Source organism: Ambystoma mexicanum, chromosome 8 (assembly GCF_040938575.1).
Source record: "Ambystoma mexicanum isolate Mex_15411 chromosome 8, UKY_AmexF1_1, whole genome shotgun sequence".
In the NCBI taxonomy this organism is placed as follows: Eukaryota; Metazoa; Chordata; class Amphibia; order Caudata; family Ambystomatidae; genus Ambystoma; species Ambystoma mexicanum.
In genome coordinates this window covers 256,589,598-256,596,259 of record NC_090929.1, presented here as the reverse complement: position 1 = coordinate 256,596,259, position 6,662 = coordinate 256,589,598, and the positions used below count along the sequence as shown (strand labels likewise).

At 41.4% G+C, this 6,662-nt stretch overlaps 1 long non-coding RNA gene across 1 annotated transcript; it reads left to right on the top strand.

The window, feature by feature from the left end:
* Positions 1 to 299: 299 nt before the first annotated feature.
* LOC138473569 (uncharacterized) lies at positions 300 to 3,069 on the top strand. Its single transcript, XR_011268786.1, has 2 exons — positions 300 to 666; positions 1,887 to 3,069. It is a non-coding gene; the product is annotated as an uncharacterized lncRNA (long non-coding RNA).
* The last annotated feature ends 3,593 nt before the right edge of the window (positions 3,070 to 6,662 follow it).

Sequence of the window (6,662 nt, the reverse complement as noted above, 5' to 3'; positions counted from 1 at the left end):
GATTTTTACATATAAAATGCAAATACATTTTTCACAGTTAAAGCACACATCTGTACCTTCAAAATGCACACCATTTCTCCCCTGAAATGCCTATGTTGCAAGAGACACATTTGGTAATTAACAAACTAATCTCACTAACAAGACTAATAATTATAACTCATTAATAAAAGAATGTGTCTTCACTGCAAAAAGAGGCAGACTCTGAAAATCAGTTTTAAACACACATTCAAGTTTTTTTTTTTTCTTTTCTCTTTGCCTTCCTGTGCTCTGTCCACAGTAACTGCAGGAAGCAAAGACTTCGAATAAGCAGGAAATCAGCTTGTTACAGTTGCAACTGTACAAGAAGAACCATTGTTAAAAGTAGGAGGATAGAACATGATTGATTCTGATTGGAGCATGTCACATCAAGCATCATGTTGGAGGCTGTGACTAGTGCTTTGCTGCAGAATCTGGGGGAAGAAAGGCAGAGACATCTTGACACAGCTCGAAGAAGGACAGGGTTGACAGCTGGGGAGGCCTGATTCCTAAAGCAGATTCAACTTGGTTGCAGAGACTGGCTTTTCCAGTCAACAAGTCCCAGTTCGAGTGACGGCAGATGCTTGTCCTTGCTGGGTGAACCCCTCCAGAAGGCGAACAGCCAAAGAAGTTACATGCTGAATAAGCCTGGTAATTATCTCGCTGAGGTGTGGGGGCTGAGTGTGTACGAGAATATTCAGTCAGTGTATGAAAGGAGATTCCTGTGCTTTACTCACGTGTTTAATGTTGCAAATTGAGTTCTTGTCTCCGCCACTCTCTTTTCAGTGTATCACAGATAATGCTGTTACTGTGCTATTTCATTTATTTCTGTAAAGAGTGAGATCGTGTTTAAATGCAACTTTTATAATACACAAAAATATCTGAAAGCAGACGGGTGGTGTGTTTTATATTTACCAATACAGTGCTGATGATGTGGGGAGATGTTTAGACAGTGCAATTGTCATTTTCAAGGTAGCTAAACATAAGATTTTGCTGCAGCCGTGTGCACAATGTAATTCAGTATGAGCAATTATAACTAACTGTGTGTGTTGTAGTCTGCCGGAGGTCTATGAGTCGGCAGAAAGGGAGGCCCGGGACATAGTTCACTACCGTATATAAGATAGTGAAGAATACCACATGATAGCTCGCTGCCGTAGATAAGACAGAGAGAAATTGCCCAGGTGGCACACTAAAAATGAAAATGAGGTGTTCCTGAAATGCAAGCCTGAGGTCTCTCTAGTGATTACACGAAAAATCTAAACAAAAATAAGGGGTTCTGGATATTATGGCCACAAATAAAACAAAGGAATTATGCTCACCAAAATACCACCAATCACGCATACCAACCACGCATACCAACCACACATGTCTGTGTGCTGAAATAATGCATGTCCACTGTATTATTGATGTACATGGCCCAATCTGAATACAAGGAGTGATTGTTGCTAAATTATTTTTGGCGGTAAGAAAATACCGCCAGGCCCCAAATCTACACAAAATACCCAACAGTCCCCAGTAGTTTACAAAATATTGAAGTCAGCAGGTGAAACAGTGACAGAGCAATTTGTTCATGTTAACCAAATCAAGCCCTGTCATCCCAAGCATAAAATCAGGAGACTTGAGCAAGAAGAAACAGCTTAAGTGACCTGAAGACATGGAAAGGAAGACCCAGTGGCTGTCCTCATAGTGTCCCAAGCCATAAAAAATTAAAATAATTGTAGAGATAAATGTAAATGAAAATACCATAGGTGATAAGCATTGACATAAGGGGCTGAAGCAGGTTGAATTATTATGGTACAATGTTGAAATATATTTTTGATGTATAATGGTGTCTTATGTATATTTTTGTTTTCTCTCTAACATGTGTTTAGTTAGAAATGAGAAACTGAAGCAGAATGTTTTGGGGTCGGAGATCGCAGTATCGGAGGACACGAGAGATGTCTGAGTAATGAAGTCCACGGGATGAAGCTCGAGTAAAGCCTCCGGACTGAAGTATGGAGGTGAAGACAAAGTAACAGGGACGCCCAAAGAGATGACTTCTATGGAAAAGCATTCAAGGGTGCCAGGATGAAAGAACTTCACCGAATGAACCAGATGACGAAAAATTGATGATCAAAACATCTCAGAAATGCAATCATAAAAATGATAAACGTTTTTAAAAGAAGAGTAGTGAATTGAACTTAATTCTACAGTGTTCCTGATGAAGCATAGTATTATTCTATGGGACTTAACAGGAGTGTGGTGGAGAATCACATGTGTTTTTTATTTTATTTATTTGTTTTAGTTAGTTATATTAGTCATTTATTTTATTTATTTATTTTATTTAATTGTTTTCATTATCACACACTTCGGTTGAAAAGAGAGTTATACATGCAAATGCACATAATGAGGACTTATGGACCCATTTGGGATATGTTTTACTGTTATTATGATTAAGCAGTGGTTTTTCTATTGTGATTCATATAATGGAAAGAAAGAAAAACAATTTGGGTTTCCTCCTATTGTGGATTTGGGTAGCCAGAATTGTTGGAAAAGGAGGATATGCAAGGACATATATAGTTTACCAAAATGTAATGGCATTTTTTTATTGCAAAATGTAGTGTAACATTTGTTGCCATAAGTAATATGTGCATTGATGTCTAGCAAGGTCCTCATATAGGTATTGATATATGTATAAGGGTTTTTTCCCTATTTGGAGACTGTGGTGTTACACACTATGTTTTACACCTTGGTCAGTTCTACTCTGTTTCAGCATGTTTACACACTCCCTTCCAACATGGCCGCCCCTGTTCCCTCTTGTGTTGGTAGCAGCTGTTGCCATTGACATAGTTAAGGGACTGTTGTTGGTGGTGTATTTATCACTGTCCAACCCTTTCCCCCTCACGTGATCAAGCGCTCAGTATAGCGTGAAACGCGTTGTTTGCAGTCTGCTAAACTTAGGCGTCCTGCTGTTCTGTCCTCTATGTGCTGCTTTGTGTCGTGCATTTGTTTTTTGCACAATGCATTTGTTTTTTTTTATTCTGTATTAACATTAAAAGACATCAGTAATTTGTTTCACTGTGACTGCGGTGTTTCTTCCGACCCCCTACGGAACCTGCCATTTGTTTCTTTGTGCGTGCGGGAGTGCGATTCGTTTTTTCCTCCCTTTCTGCTATATATATATATATATTTTTTTTTTTTGCTAGTATGACATGTAAAGGTGTTGTTGGTGGCATGCAAAGTACAGGTTTTACACCACAGCCAAGCCCAACTTGAAACTGCAGAGAATGAAATGCACGCATAGAAAAGCTTAGTGCTGCCAGGCCAAATAATGAAGTGCACCATATTTTTGGATACCTCAGACATGGAGACTACATTAAGTTATATAACTGTATTAGCTTGTAGAGAGCAGAGGGAAAGATGCAGCTGGAAACAGAATGAAACATTTTTTCAAGGAGGCCTAAAGCCCTCATTGTTCTAAACATGAGGGTTGATACAGAATGCATTCTTTTTAACCTGATTGGGGGAAATTATAGGCAGACAAGAAATATCAAAAGGGAAGGACAGAAGGTTTCTTGGGACAAGAAATGCGGAGAAAAGTTAGTTCAGACTGGGCTGGGAAGACAGACGGAGCTCCAAGGGGTTAGAGCACTGGCTGTGAGAGATATCTTGCTGGTGCTCCACACATAACATACAGAAAGATTTTGCGCTGACACTGGGCCTTCATTTGCGAAAATAGCAAGGTCTTGCTGGGGACTTCAAATAAATAACAATCTTGGTAAGATATGTACGTGCCAAGTGAGGACCAAGGGAAATGCCGTATGAGTGGCTGAGGTTTATCACAGGGCAGGGAAGTCAGGAAGTCATTGCGTGTTTATTTTTGTCATTTTCAGAATGTGGGAACATTAATCTATGTTTCAAATAGAACTGCTTGTTCTGTTTTGCTTTCTTTTGTATTCCAGAGGATGCTGTAAATACCCATAGTAAGACTTGATGACATGTAAATGTAATTCAATATAATAAGTACCTATGAAAACAACTGGGATTTTGTTTCATTCATGCTGTGAATTATTTTACATAGGTGATGTCTAAAGGGGAGGCTCATATTAGTGCAGTAGTGCATTTGCCAATTCACCAATGCAAGAAAAGTAACAGATAAGTGTGCGGTATGATGAATGCCCCTTTCCTTGCATGCCAATGGGAAAGGATCTGATTAATAGATTACTGGTTGTAAATAAGCCAGTGATAATTTATGACACATAGATTACTGGATGTAAATAAGCCAGTGATACTTTATGACACATAGATTACTGGATGTATATAAGCCATTGATACCAGCCACAAACTGTAGGTGGTGCTCTGAATAAAATCATTGGGTTGTAACAGTGCATAGGTCTGGAGCTCTCTACAGACAACTAGGGGGTATTCTAATAAGAAAGGAAAGTTTTGTTTTATGATGGGGTTATAGTATAAAGAAGAAAACCATGCTCACCACTATACCACAGAAATAATTATCGCAAAACAAAATACCACTAAAATTACCACCAATATAACCTAACAAGGTATGGTCACTAAAATAATGTGATGCCAAACCCGAACTAAGTGCAAGACTAATTTACCACCAAATTACCACCACTATTTGTATGGTAAGAAAATACTGCCAAATCCCAAATTTACCACAATAAGACAAACATCTATTACAGGTGGCAGTGGGCATAGTCCCTTGTGATAGTGAGAATTACTGTAAGAGTTTAAATGGCCTGAAAGCCGTTGTCTGCATCCTCTGTCCAAACACAGGTGGGAGACAGCTGCCACAGGAGTCTGCCCTGTGGAGCCAGCACCTTACCCTCACACCATGGGAGTAAAAGACAGCAACATCCTCCCCATGGAAGGCATTTAAAGTGTTGGAGGGGCCCAAATTGAGCCAACAGTCAGGATTGTGATTATGAATAATCCAGTCTCTCATGAGAATGCACAGCCCAGATCTGCATCCCATGCAGCATGGACATGCACACAGGAATTCCCTACCAAATGGCAATGTAGGCAATGGCACTGTAACAACATGCATGTGTGAAAGGAAGATGGGCCAGTGTGAAAATAGATATGCACTTACATGGAAAGGGGCTTGTGACCCCATGCAATAATGAAACACACCCCTGTGTGCAGGAAATGGCCAAGTGGCAAAGTTAACCACCAGCACCAACGTCCACCACTGACATACCAAAAAGCCCACCTGGAAAACCCCAAGTCCAATGACTGTGCAAACACGTGTAAGAGCCATTTCTGAAAGCAAACTGCCAATGAGCCCATGCATATACCAGACCCTAGTCCCACCTTGCATGAGCACTGTTCATTGACGATCAACCGACCATGGCTATAACCCCTGCTCACCCAATTGCTCAATGCACAGTTAGCACCCATCATAAAACTCATTGTCCATAGAAATGTAAAGCTCACATCTGGATAGGTGTGTGCGACACAGATGCCATATCTGGTTGAGATTATGAACAATTCCTGCAGTCCATACAAAAACCTTGAAACCACATGTGTCTACAATATGCATCCACCATAGTACATGACTGTCTTGATAGCCCACATACAAGGTGGCAAAGAGGATTGAATGTTAGTCTTCATGCCTGGTCCATAACATTTTTAACCACCTAGGTGCTTATTATCTGCAAGATAAATTCCAGCCGTTTGCGCCTGGTTGGGCTCTCTGCTCAAGCAAGGCATATATAGTGGTTAATCCCAAATTTCGCTGGCTGAGAATTGGGGGGCGTGCCTTCTCAGTCGCAGGTGCTAAATTGTGGAATGGATGGCCCACCTCTCTTAGACAGGTTGAGAATCACCTTTGTTTTCGTGGTCTTTTGAAAACCAGGCTATTCCAGGCTCTAGTCCACTGTGTTCTTCCTCGCGCCATGATGCCTTCGGGTGACCGTGCATGTAATACATTTTGTTAACATAACATGATATAATATAACATGCATGATGACTGACAGCATATCATTGTCCCTCCAACAAGTTCACAGTCGACTTAGGGAGGAAGAGCAAGAAGATGAGCATGAGAGACAAACCTGGCACAGGGCACAGCAGCAAGCAGACACGCTACCTCCCTTCCCACAGGTGTGGATACTGGCCCCTCCATCAGTAGTTCACACGCCACTACTGGTTACCACCTGATGGCGGTACAGTTGACACAGCTGAAAGTGTTGCAACCCCACCAACTGTAGTGACCATTCCAAATGCATCCTCAGTGGAGATAGTTGAGGAGCCACAGGCTAAGACTGCCCCCTGAATCCCCCTCCTCATCTGAGTCACTGATCCAATGCCATCAGCAGTGGGACACAGACGCAGGGAGCAATGATGCTGTCATTGTGCCAGTAGATGTAGGTTTTTTGGAGCGATCAGGTCCCCCTGCTTCAGCCCTGTCTTTAGCCCTGAGTATATTGCACAGCATTCATTGATGCCATTAGGAAGTGCCTGGACACAACAGAACTGCACCAGGTGCAAATAGAGGATATTGCAGAATGACAGTCACAGCATCTGCAAGCAATATGTGACTTGTCCAGGGCTCATCCAGCAGGATTGCCTTGTCCATGGATCAGCAGTGTTGCTAATTGTCAGTGACAAGGGATGTCATTACTGTTGTGAGCCAGAATGTGAAGGAC